General features: G+C 48.6%; 1 non-coding gene across 1 annotated transcript; it reads left to right on the plus strand.

The window, feature by feature from the left end:
- Positions 1-2,562: 2,562 nt before the first annotated feature.
- Positions 2,563-2,637, plus strand: Trnas-cga (transfer RNA serine (anticodon CGA)). Its single transcript has one exon. It is a non-coding gene; the product is annotated as a tRNA-Ser (tRNA).
- Positions 2,638-17,090: the final 14,453 nt, after the last annotated feature.

Raw genomic sequence — 17,090 nt, forward strand, 5'->3', positions numbered from 1 at the left:
CAGCAGAACGGCCATAAGGTGCCCGAGGCAGCAATAGACCCATGGAGACAAGTCGGCTGGGGACGATGTATTGAATCGGGACGCAATTTGAGTGATCCATCGTCATTAGGTGGCCCTGAACGTTACAATTCACTATCAGTTTTTCGTCCCATTCGAAAATCTTTGACTCACAGCACAACGGCCGTTAGGTGCCCGAGGCAGCAATCGACCCATGGAGACAAGTCTGCTGGAGGACGATGTATTGAATCGGGACGCAATTTGAGTGATCCATCGTCATTAGGAGGCCCTGAACGTTACAATTCACTATCAGTTTTTCGTCCCATTCGATAATCTAGACTCACAGCAGAACGGCCATAAGGTGCCCGAGGCAGCAATAGTCCCATGGAGTCAAGTCGGCTAGTGGACGATGTACTGAATCGGGACGCAATTTGTGTGGTCCATCGTCATTAGGTGGCCCTGAATGTTACAAATCACTATCAGTTTTTCGTCCGATTCGAAAATCTTTGACTCACAGCAGAACGGCCATACGGTGCCCGAGGCAGAAATCGACCCATGGAGACAAGTCTGCTGGAGGACGATGTATTGAATCGGGACGCAATTTGAGTGATCCATCGTCATTAGGTGGCCCTGAAAGTTACAATTCACTATCAGTTTTTCGTCCCATTCGATAATCTAGACTCACAGCAGAACGGCCATAAGGTGCCCGAGGCAGCAATAGACCCATGGAGTCAAGTCGGCTGGAGGACGATGTATTGAATCGGGACGCAATTTGAGTGATCCATCGTCATTAGGTGGCCCTGAACGTTACAATTCACTATCAGTCTTTCGTCCGATTTGAAAGTCTTTGACTCACAGCAGAACGGCCATAAGGTGCCCGAGGCAGCAATATACGCATGGAGACAAGTCTGCTGGAGGACGATGTATTGAATCGGGACGCAATTTGAGTGTTCCATCGTCATTAGGAGGCCCTGAACGTTACAATTCACTATCAGTTTTTCGTCCGATTCGAAAATCTTTGAGTCACAGCAGGCCTGCCATAAGGTGCCCGAGGCAGCAATAGACCCATGGAGACAAGTCTGCTGGAGGACGATGTATTGAATCGGGACGCAATTTGAGTGATCCATCGTCATTAGGTGGCCCTGAACGTTACTATTCACTATCAGTTTTTCGTCCCATTCGATAATCTAGATTCACAGCAGAACGGCCATAAGGTGCCCGAGGCAGCAATAGACCCATGGAGACAAAACTGTGTGCCCGACCGAGACTCGAACTCGGGACCTTTGCCTTTCGCGGGCAAGTGCTCTACCAACTGAGCCACCGAAGCACGACTCACGCCCGGCACTCACAGCTTTACTTCTGCCAGTACCTCGTCTCCTACCTTCCAAACTTTACAGAAGCTCTCCTGCGAACCTTGCAGAACTAGCACTCCTGAAAGAAAGGATATTGCGGAGACATGGCTTAGCCACAGCCTGGGGGATGTTTCCAGAATGAGATTTTCACTCTGCAGCGGAGTGTGCGCTGATATGAAACTTCCTGGCAGATTAAAACTGTGTGCCCGACCGAGACTCGAACTCGGGACCTTTGCCTTTCGCGGGCAAGTGCTCTACCAACTTAGCCACCGAAGCACGACTCACGCCCGGCACTCACAGCTTTACTTCTGCCAGTACCTCGTCTCCTACCTTCCAAACTTTACAGAAGCTCTCCTGCGAACCTTGCAGAACTAGCACTCCTGAAAGAAAGGATATTGCGGAGACATGGCTTAGCCACAGCCTGGGGGATGTTTCCAGAATGAGATTTTCACTCTGCAGCGGAGTGTGCGCTGATATGAAACTTCCTGGCAGATTAAAACTGTGTGCCCGACCGAGACTCGAACTCGGGACCTTTGCCTTTCGCGGGCAAGTGCTCTACCAACTGAGCCACCGAAGCACGACTCACGCCCGGCACTCACAGCTTTACTTCTGCCAGTACCTCGTCTCCTACCTTCCAAACTTTACAGAAGCTCTCCTGCGAACCTTGCAGAACTAGCACTCCTGAAAGAAAGGATATTGCGGAGACATGGCTTAGCCACAGCCTGGGGGATGTTTCCAGAATGAGATTTTCACTCTGCAGCGGAGTGTGCGCTGATATGAAACTCCCTGCAGATTAAAACTGTGTGCCCGACCGAGACTCGAACTCGGGACCTTTGCCTTTCGCAGGCAAGTGCTCTACCAACTGAGCCACCGAAGCACGACTCACGCCCAGCACTCACAGCTTTACTTCTGCCAGTACCTCGTCTCCTACCTTCCAAATTTTACAGAAGCTCTCCTGCGAACCTTGCAGAACTAGCACTCCTGAAAGAAAGGATATTGCGGAGACATGGCTTAGCCACAGCCTGGGGGATGTTTCCAGAATGAGATTTTCACTCTGCAGCGGAGTGTGCGCTAATATGAAACTTCCTGGCAGATTAAAACTGTGTGCCCGACCGAGACTCGAACAAGGTTCGCAGGAGAGCTTCTGTAAAGTTTGGAAGGTAGGAGACGAGGTACTGGCAGAAGTAAAGCTGTGAGTGCCGTGCGTGAGTCGTGCTTCGGTGGCTCAGTTGGTAGAGCACTTGCCCGCGAAAGGCAAAGGTCCCGAGTTCGAATCTCGGTCGGGCACACAGTTTTAATCTGCCAGGAAGTTTCATATCAGCGCACACTCCGCTGCAGAGTGAAAATCTCATTCCATGGAGACAAGTCTGCTGGAGGACGATGTATTGAATCGGGACGCAATTTGAGTGATCCATCGTCATTAGGAGGCACTGAACGTTACAATTAACTATCAGTTTTTTGTCCCATTCGATAATCTAGACTCACAGCAGAACGGCCATAAGGTGCCCGAGGCAGCAATAGACCCATGGAGTCAAGTCGGCTGGTGGACGATGTATTGAATCGGGACGCAATTTGAGTGATCCATCGTCATTAGGTGGCCCTGAAAGTTACAATTCACTATCAGTCTTTCATCCGATTCGAAAATCTTTGACTCACAGCAGAACGGCCATAAGGTGCCCGAGGCAGCAATAGACGCCTGGTGACAAGTCTGCTGGAGGACGATGTATTGAATCGGGTCGCAATTTGAGTGTTCCATCGTCATTGGGAGGCCCTAAACGTTACAATTCACTATCAGTTTTTCGTCCGATTCGAAAATCTTTGAGTCACAGCAGGCCTGCCATAATGTGCCCAAGGCAGCAATAGACCCATGGAGCCAAGTCTGCTGGAGGACGATGTATTGAATCGGGACGCAATTTGAGTGATCCATCGTCATTAGGAGGCCCTGAACGTTACAATTCACTATCAGTTTTTCGTCCCATTCGATAATCTAGACTCACACCAGAACGGCCATAAGGTGCCCGAGGCAGCAATAGTCCCATGGAGTCAAGTCGGCTAGTGGACGATGTACTGAATCGGGACGCAATTTGTGTGGTCCATCGTCATTAGGTGGCCCTGAATGTTACAAATCACTATCAGTTTTTTGTCCGATTCGAAAATCTTTGACTCACAGCAGAACGGCCATACGGTGCCCGAGGCAGCAATCGACCCATGGAGACAAGTCTGCTGGAGGACGATGTATTGAATCGGGACGCAATTTGAGTGATCCATCGTCATTAGGTGGCCCTGAAAGTTACAATTCACTATCAGTTTCTCGTCCGATTCGAAATTCTTTGACTCACAGCAGAACGGCCATAAGGTGCCCGAGGCAGCAATAGACCCATGAAGTCAAGTCTGCTGGAGGACGATGTATTGAATCAGGACGCAATTTAAGTGATCCATCGTCATTAGGTGGCCCTGAACGTTACAATTCACTATCAGTTTTTCGTCCCATTCGATAATCTAGACTCACAGCAGAACGGCCATAAGGTGCCCGAGGCAGCAATAGACCCATGGAGACAAGTCGGCTGGGGACGATGTATTGAATCGGGACGCAATTTGAGTGATCCATCGTCATTAGGTGGCCCTGAACGTTACAATTCACTATCAGTTTTTCGTCCCATTCGATAATCTAGATTCACAGCAGAACGGCCATAAGGTGCCCGAGGCAGCAATAGACCCATGGAGTCAAGTCGGCTGGAGGACGATGTATTGAATCGGGACGCAATTTGAGTGATCCATCGTCATTAGGAGGCCCTGAACGTTACAATTCACTATCAGTTTTTCGTCCCATTCGATAATCTAGACTCACAGCAGAACGGCCATAAGGTGCCCGAGGCAGCAATAGACACATGGAGTCAAGTCGGCTGGAGGACGATGTATTGAATCGGGACGCAATTTGAGTGATCCATCGTCATTAGGTTGCCCTGAACGTTACAATTCACTATCAGTCTTTCGTCCGATTCGAAAATCTTTGACTCACAGCAGAACGGCCATAAGGTGCCCGAGGCAGCAATAGACGCATGGAGACAACTCTGCTGGAGGACGATGTATTGAATCGGGACGCAATTTGAGTGTTCCATCGTCATTAGGAGGCCCTGAACGTTACAATTCACTATCAGTTTTTCGTCCGATTCGAAAATCTTTGAGTCACAGCAGGCCTGCCATAAGGTGCCCGAGGCAGCAATAGACCCATGGAGACAAGTCTGCTGGAGGACGATGTATTGAATCGGGACGCAATTTGCGTGATCCATCGTCATTAAGTGGCCCTGAACGTTACAATTCACTATCAGTTTTTCGTCCCATTCGAAAATCTAGATTCACAGCAGAACGGCCATATGGTGCCCGAGGCAGCAATAGACCCATGGAGTCAACTCGGCTGGAGGACGATGTATTGAATCGGGACGCAATTTGCGTGGTCCATCGTCATTAGGTGGCCCTGAATGTTACAATTCACTATCAGTTTTTCGTCCGATTCGAAAATCTTTGACTCACAGCAGAACGGCCATTAGGTGCCCGAGGCAGCAATCGACCCATGGAGACAAGTCTGCTGGAGGACGATGTATTGGATCGGGACGCAATTTGAGTGATCCATCGTCATTAGGTGGCCCTGAACGTTACAATTCACTATCAGTTTTTCGTCCCATTCGATAATCTAGACCCACAGCAGAACGGCCATAATGTGCCCGAGGCAGCAATAGACCCATGGAGTCAAGTCGGCTGGAGGACGATGTATTGAATCGGGACGCAATTTGCGTGGTCCATCGTCATTAGGTGGCCCTGAATGTTACAATTCACTATCAGTTTTTCGTCCGATTCGAAAATCTTTGACTCACAGCAGAACGGCCATTAGGTGCCCGAGGCAGCAATCGACCCATGGAGACAAGTCTGCTGGAGGACGATGTATTGAATCGGGACGCAATTTGAGTGATCCATCGTCATTAGGTGGCCCTGAACGTTACAATTCACTATCAGTTTTTCGTCCCATTCGATAATCTAGATTCACAGCAGAACGGCCATAAGGTGCCCGAGGCAGCAATAGACCCATGGAGTCAAGTCGGCTGGAGGACGATGTATTGAATCGGGACGCAATTTGAGTGATCCATCGTCATTAGGAGGCCCTGAAAGTTACAATTCACTATCAGTTTTTCGTCCCATTCGATAATCTAGACTCACAGCAGAACGGCCATAAGGTGCCCGAGGCAGCAATAGACACATGGAGTCAAGTCGGCTGGAGGACGATGTATTGAATCGGGACGCAATTTGAGTGATCCATCGTCATTAGGTTGCCCTGAACGTTACAATTCACTATCAGTCTTTCGTCCGATTCGAAAATCTTTGACTCACAGCAGAACGGCCGTAAGGTGCCCGAGGCAGCAATAGACGCATGGAGACAACTCTGCTGGAGGACGATGTATTGAATCGGGACGCAATTTGAGTGTTCCATCGTCATTAGGAGGCCCTGAACGTTACAATTCACTATCAGTTTTTCGTCCGATTCGAAAATCTTTGAGTCACAGCAGGCCTGCCATAAAGTGCCCGAGGCAGCAATAGACCCATGGAGACAAGTCTGCTGGAGGACGATGTATTGAATCGGGACGCAATTTGCGTGATCCATCGTCATTAAGTGGCCCTGAACGTTACAATTCACTATCAGTTTTTCGTCCCATTCGAAAATCTAGATTCACAGCAGAACGGCCATATGGTGCCCGAGGCAGCAATAGACCCATGGAGTCAACTCGGCTGGAGGACGATGTATTGAATCGGGACGCAATTTGCGTGGTCCATCGTCATTAGGTGGCCCTGAATGTTACAATTCACTATCAGTTTTTCGTCCGATTCGAAAATCTTTGACTCACAGCAGAACGGCCATTAGGTGCCCGAGGCAGCAATCGACCCATGGAGACAAGTCTGCTGGAGGACGATGTATTGAATCGGGACGCAATTTGAGTGATCCATCGTCATTAGGTGGCCCTGAACGTTACAATTCACTATCAGTTTTTCGTCCCATTCGATAATCTAGACCCACAGCAGAACGGCCATAATGTGCCCGAGGCAGCAATAGACCCATGGAGTCAAGTCGGCTGGAGGACGATGTATTGAATCGGGACGCAATTTGCGTGGTCCATCGTCATTAGGTGGCCCTGAATGTTACAATTCACTATCAGTTTTTCGTCCGATTCGAAAATCTTTGACTCACAGCAGAACGGCCATTAGGTGCCCGAGGCAGCAATCGACCCATGGAGACAAGTCTGCTGGAGGACGATGTATTGAATCGGGACGCAATTTGAGTGATCCATCGTCATTAGGTGGCCCTGAACGTTACAATTCACTATCAGTTTTCAATCCCATTCTATAATCTAGACTCACAGCAGAAAGGCCATAAGGTGCCCGAGGCAGCAATAGTCCCATGGAGTCAAGTCGGCTAGTGGACGATGTACTGAATCGGGAAGCAATTTGTATGGTCCATCGTCATTAGGTGGCCCTGAATGTTACAAATCACTATCAGTTTTTCGTCCGATTCGAAAATCTTTGACTCACAGCAGAACGGCCATAAGGTGCCCGAGGCAGCAATCGACCCATGGAGACAAGTCTGCTGGAGGACGATGTATTGAATCGGGACGCAATTTGAGTGATCCATCGTCATTAGGTGGCCCTGAAAGTTACAATTCACTATCAGTTTCTCGTCCGATTCGAAAATCTTTGACTCACAGCAGAACGGCCATAAGGTGCCAGAGGCAGCAATAGACCCATGAAGTCAAGTATGCTGGAGGACGATGTATTGAATCAGGACGCAATTTGAGTGATCCATCGTCATTAGGTGGCCCTGAACGTTACAATTCACTATCAGTTTTTCGTCCCATTCGATAATCTAGACTCACAGCAGAACGGCCATAAGGTGCCCGAGGCAGCAATAGACCCATGGAGACAAGTCGGCTGGGGACCATGTATTGAATCGGGACTCAATTTGAGTGATCCATCGTCATTAGGTGGCCCTGAACGTTACAATTCACTATCAGTTTTTCGTCCCATTCGATAATCTAGATTCACAGCAGAACGGCCATAAGGTGCCCGAGGCAGCAATAGACCCATGGAGTCAACTCGGCTGGAGGACGATGTATTGAATCGGGACGCAATTTGCGTGGTCCATCGTCATTAGGTGGCCCTGAATGTTACAATTCACTATCAGTTTTTCGTCCGATTCGAAAATCTTTGACTAACAGCAGAACGGACATTAGGTGCCCGGGGCAGCAATCGACCCATGGAGACAAGTCTGCTGGAGGACGATGTATTGAATCGGGACGCAATTTGAGTGATCCATCGTCATTAGGAGGCCCTGAACGTTACAATTCACTATCAGTTTTTCGTCCCATTCGATAATCTAGACTCACAGCAGAACGGCCATAAGGTGCCCGAGGCAGCAATAGACCCATGGAGTCAAGTCGGCTTGAGGACGATGTATTGAATCGGGACGCAATTTGAGTGATCCATCGTCATTAGGAGGCCTTGAACGTTACAATTCACTATTAGTTTTTCGTCCCATTCGATAATCTAGACTCACAGCAGAACGGCCATAAGGTGCCCGAGGCAGCAATAGACACATGGAGTCAAGTCGGCTGGAGGACGATGTATTGAATCGGGACGCAATTTGAGTGATCCATCGTCATTACGTGGCCCTGAACGTTACAATTCACTATCAGTCTTTCGTCCGGTTCGAAAATCTTTGACTCACAGCAGAACGGCCATAAGGTGCCCGAGGCAGCAATAGACCCATGGAGTCAAGTCGGCTGGAGGACGATGTATTGAATCGGGATGCAATTTGAGTGATCCATCGTCATTAGGAGGCCCTGAACGTTACAATTCACTATTAGTTTTTCGTCCCATTCGATAATCTAGACTCACAGCAGAACGGCCATAAGGTGCCCGAGGCAGCAATAGACACATGGAGTCAAGTCGGCTGGAGGACGATGTATTGAATCGGGACGCAATTTGAGTGATCCATCGTCATTACGTGGCCCTGAACGTTACAATTCACTATCAGTTTTTCGTCCGATTCGAAAATCTTTGAGTCACAGCAGGCCTGCCATAAGGTGCCCGAGGCAGCAATAGACCCATGGAGACAACTCGGCTGGAGGACGATGTATTGAATCGAGACGCAATTTGAGTGATCCATCGTCATTAGGAGGCACTGAACGTTACAATTCACTATCAGTTTTTTGTCCCATTCGATAATCTAGACTCACAGCAGAACGGCCATAAGGTGCCCGAGGCAGCAATAGACCCATGGAGTCAACTCGGCTGGAGGACGATGTATTGAATCGGGACGCAATTTGCGTGGTCCATCGTCATTAGGTGTCCCTGAATGTTACAATTCACTATCAGTTTTTCGTCCGATTCGAAAATCTTTGACTCACAGCAGAACGGCCATTAGGTGCCCGAGGCAGCAATCGACCCATGGAGACAAGTCTGCTGGAGGACGATGTATTGAATCGGGACGCAATTTGAGTAATCCATCGTCATTAGGAGGCCCTGAACGTTACAATTCACTATCAGTTTTTCGTCCCATTCGATAATCTAGACTCACAGCAGAACGGCCATAAGGTGCCCGGGGCAGCAATAGTCCCATGGAGTCAAGTCGGCTATTGGACGATGTACTGAATCGGGACGCAATTTGTGTTGTCCATCGTCATTAGGTGGCCCTGAATGTTACAAATCACTATCAGTTTTTCGTCCGATTCGAAAATCTTTGACTCACAGCAGAACGGCCATACGGTGCCCGAGGCAGCAATCGACACATGGAGACAAGTCTGCTGGAGGACGATGTATTGAGTCGGGACGCAATTTGAGTGATCCATCGTCATTAGGTGGCCCTGAAAGTTACAATTCACTATCAGTTTCTCGTCCGATTCGAAAATCTTTGACTCACAGCAGAACGGCCATAAGGTGCCCGAGGCAGCAATGGACCCATGAAGTCAAGTCTGCTGGAGGACGATGTATTGAATCAGGACGCAATTTGAGTGATCCATCGTCGTTAGGTGGCCCTGAACGTTACAATTCACTATCAGTTTTTCGTCCCATTAGATAATCTATGCTCACAGCAGAACGGCCATAAGGTGCCCGAGGCAGCAATAGACCCATGGAGACAAGTCGGCTGGGGACGATGTATTGAATCGGGACGCAATTTGAGTGATCCATCGTCATTAGGTGGCCCTGAACGTTACAATTCACTATCAGTTTTTCGTCCCATTCGATAATCTAGATTCACAGCAGAACGGCCATAAGGTGCCCGAGGCAGCAATAGACCCATGGAGTCAAGTCGGCTGGAGGACGATGTATTGAATCGGGACGCAATTTGAGTGATCCATCGTCATTAGGAGGCCCTGAACGTTACAATTCACTATCAGTTTTTCGTCCCATTCGATAATCTAGACTCACAGCAGAACGGCCATAAGGTGCCCGAGGCAGCAATAGACCCATGGAGTCAAGTCGGCTGGAGGACGATGTATTGAATCGGGACGCAATTTGAGTGATCCATCGTCATTAGGTGGCCCTAAACGTTACAATTCACTATCAGTCTTTCGTCCGATTCGAAAATCTTTGACTCACAGCAGAACGGCCATAAGGTGACCGAGGCAGCAATTGACGCATGGAGACAAGTCTGCTGGAGGAGGATGTATTGAATCGGGACGCAATTTGAGTGTTCCATCGTCATTAGGAGGCCCTGAACGTTATAATTCACTATCAGTTTTTCGTCCGATTCGAAAATCTTTGAGTCACAGCAGGCCTGCCATAAGGTGCCCGAGGCAGCAATAGACCCATGGAGTCAACTCGGCTGGAGGACGATGTATTGAATCGGGACGCAATTTGCGTGGTCCATCGTCATTAGGTGGCCCTGAATGTTACAATTCACTATCAGTTTTTCGTCCGATTCGAAAATCTTTGACTAACAGCAGAACGGCCATTAGGTGCCCGGGGCAGCAATCGACCCATGGAGACAAGTCTGCTGGAGGACGATGTATTGAATCGGGACGCAATTTGAGTGATCCATCGTCATTAGGAGGCCCTGAACGTTACAATTCACTATCAGTTTTTCGTCCCATTCGATAATCTAGACTCACAGCAGAACGGCCATAAGGTGCCCGAGGCAGCAATAGACCCATGGAGTCAAGTCGGCTTGAGGACGATGTATTGAATCGGGACGCAATTTGAGTGATCCATCGTCATTAGGAGGCCCTGAATGTTACAATTCACTATTAGTTTTTCGTCCCATTCGATAATCTAGACTCACAGCAGAACGGCCATAAGGTGCCCGAGGCAGCAATAGACACATGGAGTCAAGTCGGCTGGAGGACGATGTATTGAATCGGGACCCAATTTGAGTGATCCATCGTCATTACGTGGCCCTGAACGTTACAATTCACTATCAGTTTTTCGTCCGATTCGAAAATCTTTGAGTCACAGCAGGCCTGCCATAAGGTGCCCGAGGCAGCAATAGACCCATGGAGACAAGTCTGCTGGAGGACGATGTATTGAATCGAGACGCAATTTGAGTGATCCATCGTCATTAGGAGGCACTGAACGTTACAATTCACTATCAGTTTTTTGTCCCATTCGATAATCTAGACTCACAGCAGAACGGCCATAAGGTGCCCGAGGCAGCAATAGACCCATGGAGTCAACTCGGCTGGAGGACGATGTATTGAATCGGGACGCAATTTGCGTGGTCCATCGTCATTAGGTGTCCCTGAATGTTACAATTCACTATCAGTTTTTCGTCCGATTCGAAAATCTTTGACTCACAGCAGAACGGCCATTAGGTGCCCGAGGCAGCAATCGACCCATGGAGACAAGTCTGCTGGAGGACGATGTATTGAATCGGGACGCAATTTGAGTAATCCATCGTCATTAGGAGGCCCTGAACGTTACAATTCACTATCAGTTTTTCGTCCCATTCGATAATCTAGACTCACAGCAGAACGGCCATAAGGTGCCCGGGGCAGCAATAGTCCCATGGAGTCAAGTCGGCTATTGGACGATGTACTGAATCGGGACGCAATTTGTGTTGTCCATCGTCATTAGGTGGCCCTGAATGTTACAAATCACTATCAGTTTTTCGTCCGATTCGAAAATCTTTGACTCACAGCAGAACGGCCATACGGTGCCCGAGGCAGCAATCGACACATGGAGACAAGTCTGCTGGAGGACGATGTATTGAATCGGGACGCAATTTGAGTGATCCATCGTCATTAGGTGGCCCTGAAAGTTACAATTCACTATCAGTTTCTCGTCCGATTCGAAAATCTTTGACTCAGAGCAGAACGGCCATAAGGTGCCCGAGGCAGCAATGGACCCATGAAGTCAAGTCTGCTGGAGGACGATGTATTGAATCAGGACGCAATTTGAGTGATCCATCGTCGTTAGGTGGCCCTGAACGTTACAATTCACTATCAGTTTTTCGTCATATTAGATAATCTATGCTCACAGCAGAACGGCCATAAGGTGCCCGAGGCAGCAATAGACCCATGGAGACAAGTCGGCTGGGGACGATGTATTGAATCGGGACGCAATTTGAGTGATCCATCGTCATTAGGTGGCCCTGAACGTTACAATTCACTATCAGTTTTTCGTCCCATTCGATAATCTAGATTCACAGCAGAACGGCCATAAGGTGCCCGAGGCAGCAATAGACCCATGGAGTCAAGTCGGCTGGAGGACGATGTATTGAATCGGGACGCAATTTGAGTGATCCATCGTCATTAGGAGGCCCTGAACGTTACAATTCACTATCAGTTTTTCGTCCCATTCGATAATCTAGACTCACAGCAGAACGGCCATAAGGTGCCCGAGGCAGCAATAGACCAATGGAGTCAAGTCGGCTGGAGGACGATGTATTGAATCGGGACGCAATTTGAGTGATCCATCGTCATTAGGTGGCCCTGAACGTTACAATTCACTATCAGTCTTTCGTCCGATTCGAAAATCTTTGACTCACAGCAGAACGGCCATAAGGTGACCGAGGCAGCAATTGACGCATGGAGACAAGTCTGCTGGAGGAGGATGTATTGAATCGGGACGCAATTTGAGTGTTCCATCGTCATTAGGAGGCCCTGAACGTTATAATTCACTATCAGTTTTTCGTCCGATTCGAAAATCTTTGAGTCACAGCAGGCCTGCCATAAGGTGCCCGAGGCAGCAATAGACCCATGGAGACAAGTCTGCTGGAGGACGATGTTATTGAATCGGGACGCAATTTGAGTGATCCATCGTCATTAGGTGGCCCTGAACGTTACAATTCACTTTCAGTTTTTCGTCCCATTCGATAATCTAGATTCACAGCAGAACGGCCATAAGGTGCCCGAGGCAGCAATAGACCCATGGAGTCAACTCGGCTGGAGGACGATGTATTGAATCGGGACGCAATTTGCGTGGTCCATCGTCATTAGGTGTCCCTGAATGTTACAATTCACTATCAGTTTTTCGTCCGATTCGAAAATCTTTGACTCACAGCAGAACGGCCATTAGGTGCCCGAGGCAGCAATCGACCCATGGAGACAAGTCTGCTGGAGGACGATGTATTGAATCGGGACGCAATTTGAGTGATCCATCGTCATTAGGTGGCCCTGAACGTTACAATTCACTATCAGTTTTTCGTCCCATTCGATAATCTAGACCCACAGCAGAACGGCCATAATGTGCCCGAGGCAGCAATAGACCCATGGAGTCAAGTCGGCTGGAGGACGATGTATTGAATCGGGACGCAATTTGCGTGGTCCATCGTCATTAGGTGGCCCTGAATGTTACAATTCACTATCAGTTTTTCGTCCGATTCGAAAATCTTTGACTCACAGCAGAACGGCCATTAGGTGCCCGAGGCAGCAATCGACCCATGGAGACAAGTCTGCTGGAGGACGATGTATTGAATCGGGACGCAATTTGAGTGATCCATCGTCATTAGGTGGCCCTGAACGTTACAATTCACTATCAGTTTTCAATCCCATTCTATAATCTAGACTCACAGCAGAAAGGCCATAAGGTGCCCGAGGCAGCAATAGTCCCATGGAGTCAAGTCGGCTAGTGGACGATGTACTGAATCGGGAAGCAATTTGTATGGTCCATCGTCATTAGGTGGCCCTGAATGTTACAAATCACTATCAGTTTTTCGTCCGATTCGAAAATCTTTGACTCACAGCAGAACGGCCATAAGGTGCCCGAGGCAGCAATCGACCCATGGAGACAAGTCTGCTGGAGGACGATGTATTGAATCGGGACGCAATTTGAGTGATCCATCGTCATTAGGTGGCCCTGAAAGTTACAATTCACTATCAGTTTCTCGTCCGATTCGAAAATCTTTGACTCACAGCAGAACGGCCATAAGGTGCCAGAGGCAGCAATAGACCCATGAAGTCAAGTATGCTGGAGGACGATGTATTGAATCAGGACGCAATTTGAGTGATCCATCGTCATTAGGTGGCCCTGAACGTTACAATTCACTATCAGTTTTTCGTCCCATTCGATAATCTAGACTCACAGCAGAACGGCCATAAGGTGCCCGAGGCAGCAATAGACCCATGGAGACAAGTCGGCTGGGGACCATGTATTGAATCGGGACTCAATTTGAGTGATCCATCGTCATTAGGTGGCCCTGAACGTTACAATTCACTATCAGTTTTTCGTCCCATTCGATAATCTAGATTCACAGCAGAACGGCCATAAGGTGCCCGAGGCAGCAATAGACCCATGGAGTCAACTCGGCTGGAGGACGATGTATTGAATCGGGACGCAATTTGCGTGGTCCATCGTCATTAGGTGGCCCTGAATGTTACAATTCACTATCAGTTTTTCGTCCGATTCGAAAATCTTTGACTAACAGCAGAACGGCCATTAGGTGCCCGGGGCAGCAATCGACCCATGGAGACAAGTCTGCTGGAGGACGATGTATTGAATCGGGACGCAATTTGAGTGATCCATCGTCATTAGGAGGCCCTGAACGTTACAATTCACTATCAGTTTTTCGTCCCATTCGATAATCTAGACTCACAGCAGAACGGCCATAAGGTGCCCGAGGCAGCAATAGACCCATGGAGTCAAGTCGGCTTGAGGACGATGTATTGAATCGGGACGCAATTTGAGTGATCCATCGTCATTAGGAGGCCCTGAACGTTACAATTCACTATTAGTTTTTCGTCCCATTCGATAATCTAGACTCACAGCAGAACGGCCATAAGGTGCCCGAGGCAGCAATAGACACATGGAGTCAAGTCGGCTGGAGGACGATGTATTGAATCGGGACGCAATTTGAGTGATCCATCGTCATTACGTGGCCCTGAACGTTACAATTCACTATCAGTCTTTCGTCCGGTTCGAAAATCTTTGACTCACAGCAGAACGGCCATAAGGTGCACGAGGCAGCAATAGACCCATGGAGTCAAGTCGGCTGGAGGACGATGTATTGAATCGGGATGCAATTTGAGTGATCCATCGTCATTAGGAGGCCCTGAACGTTACAATTCACTATTAGTTTTTCGTCCCATTCGATAATCTAGACTCACAGCAGAACGGCCATAAGGTGCCCGAGGCAGCAATAGACACATGGAGTCAAGTCGGCTGGAGGACGATGTATTGAATCGGGACGCAATTTGAGTGATCCATCGTCATTACGTGGCCCTGAACGTTACAATTCACTATCAGTTTTTCGTCCGATTCGAAAATCTTTGAGTCACAGCAGGCCTGCCATAAGGTGCCCGAGGCAGCAATAGACCCATGGAGTCAACTCGGCTGGAGGACGATGTATTGAATCGGGACGCAATTTGCGTGGTCCATCGTCATTAGGTGTCCCTGAATGTTACAATTCACTATCAGTTTTTCGTCCGATTCGAAAATCTTTGACTCACAGCAGAACGGCCATTAGGTGCCCGAGGCAGCAATCGACCCATGGAGACAAGTCTGCTGGAGGACGATGTATTGAATCGGGACGCAATTTGAGTAATCCATCGTCATTAGGAGGCCCTGAACGTTACAATTCACTATCAGTTTTTCGTCCCATTCGATAATCTAGACTCACAGCAGAACGGCCATAAGGTGCCCGGGGCAGCAATAGTCCCATGGAGTCAAGTCGGCTATTGGACGATGTACTGAATCGGGACGCAATTTGTGTTGTCCATCGTCATTAGGTGGCCCTGAATGTTACAAATCACTATCAGTTTTTCGTCCGATTCGAAAATCTTTGACTCACAGCAGAACGGCCATACGGTGCCCGAGGCAGCAATCGAAACATGGAGACAAGTCTGCTGGAGGACGATGTATTGAATCGGGACGCAATTTGAGTGATCCATCGTCATTAGGTGGCCCTGAAAGTTACAATTCACTATCAGTTTCTCGTCCGATTCGAAAATCTTTGACTCACAGCAGAACGGCCATAAGGTGCCCGAGGCAGCAATGGACCCATGAAGTCAAGTCTGCTGGAGGACGATGTATTGAATCAGGACGCAATTTGAGTGATCCATCGTCGTTAGGTGGCCCTGAACGTTACAATTCACTATCAGTTTTTCGTCCCATTAGATAATCTATGCTCTCAGCAGAACGGCCATAAGGTGCCCGAGGCAGCAATAGACCCATGGAGACAAGTCGGCTGGGGACGATGTATTGAATCGGGACGCAATTTGAGTGATCCATCGTCATTAGGTGGCCCTGAACGTTACAATTCACTATCAGTTTTTCGTCCCATTCGATAATCTAGATTCACAGCAGAACGGCCATAAGGTGCCCGAGGCAGCAATAGACCCATGGAGTCAAGTCGGCTGGAGGACGATGTATTGAATCGGGACGCAATTTGAGTGATCCATCGTCATTAGGAGGCCGTGAACGTTACAATTCACTATCAGTTTTTCGTCCCATTCGATAATCTAGACTCACAGCAGAACGGCCATAAGGTGCCCGAGGCAGCAATAGACCCATGGAGTCAAGTCGGCTGGAGGACGATGTATTGAATCGGGACGCAATTTGAGTGATCCATCGTCATTAGGTGGCCCTGAACGTTACAATTCACTATCAGTCTTTCGTCCGATTCGAAAATCTTTGACTCACAGCAGAACGGCCATAAGGTGACCGAGGCAGCAATTGACGCATGGAGACAAGTCTGCTGGAGGAGGATGTATTGAATCGGGACGCAATTTGAGTGTTCCATCGTCATTAGGAGGCCCTGAACGTTATAATTCACTATCAGTTTTTCGTCCGATTCGAAAATCTTTGAGTCACAGCAGGCCTGCCATAAGGTGCCCGAGGCAGCAATAGACCCATGGAGACAAGTCTGCTGGAGGACGATGTATTGAATCGGGACGCAATTTGAGTGATCCATCGTCATTAGGTGGCCCTGAACGTTACAATTCACTATCAGTTTTTCGTCCCATTCGATAATCTAGACTCACAGCAGAACGGCCATAAGGTGCCCGAGGCAGCAATAGACCCATGGAGTCAAGTCGGCTGGAGGACGATGTATTGAATCGGGACGCAATTTGAGTGATCCATCGTCATTACGTGGCCCTGAACGTTACAATTCACTATCAGTCTTTCGTCCGGTTCGAAAATCTTTGACTCACAGCAGAACGGCCATAAGGTGCCCGAGGCAGCAATAGACCCATGGAGTCAAGTCGGCTGGAGGACGATGTATTGAATCGGGACGCAATTTGAGTGATCCATCGTCATTAC

This window comes from Schistocerca cancellata, chromosome 5, assembly GCF_023864275.1.
Source record: "Schistocerca cancellata isolate TAMUIC-IGC-003103 chromosome 5, iqSchCanc2.1, whole genome shotgun sequence".
Lineage (NCBI taxonomy): Eukaryota > Metazoa > Arthropoda > Insecta > Orthoptera > Acrididae > Schistocerca > Schistocerca cancellata.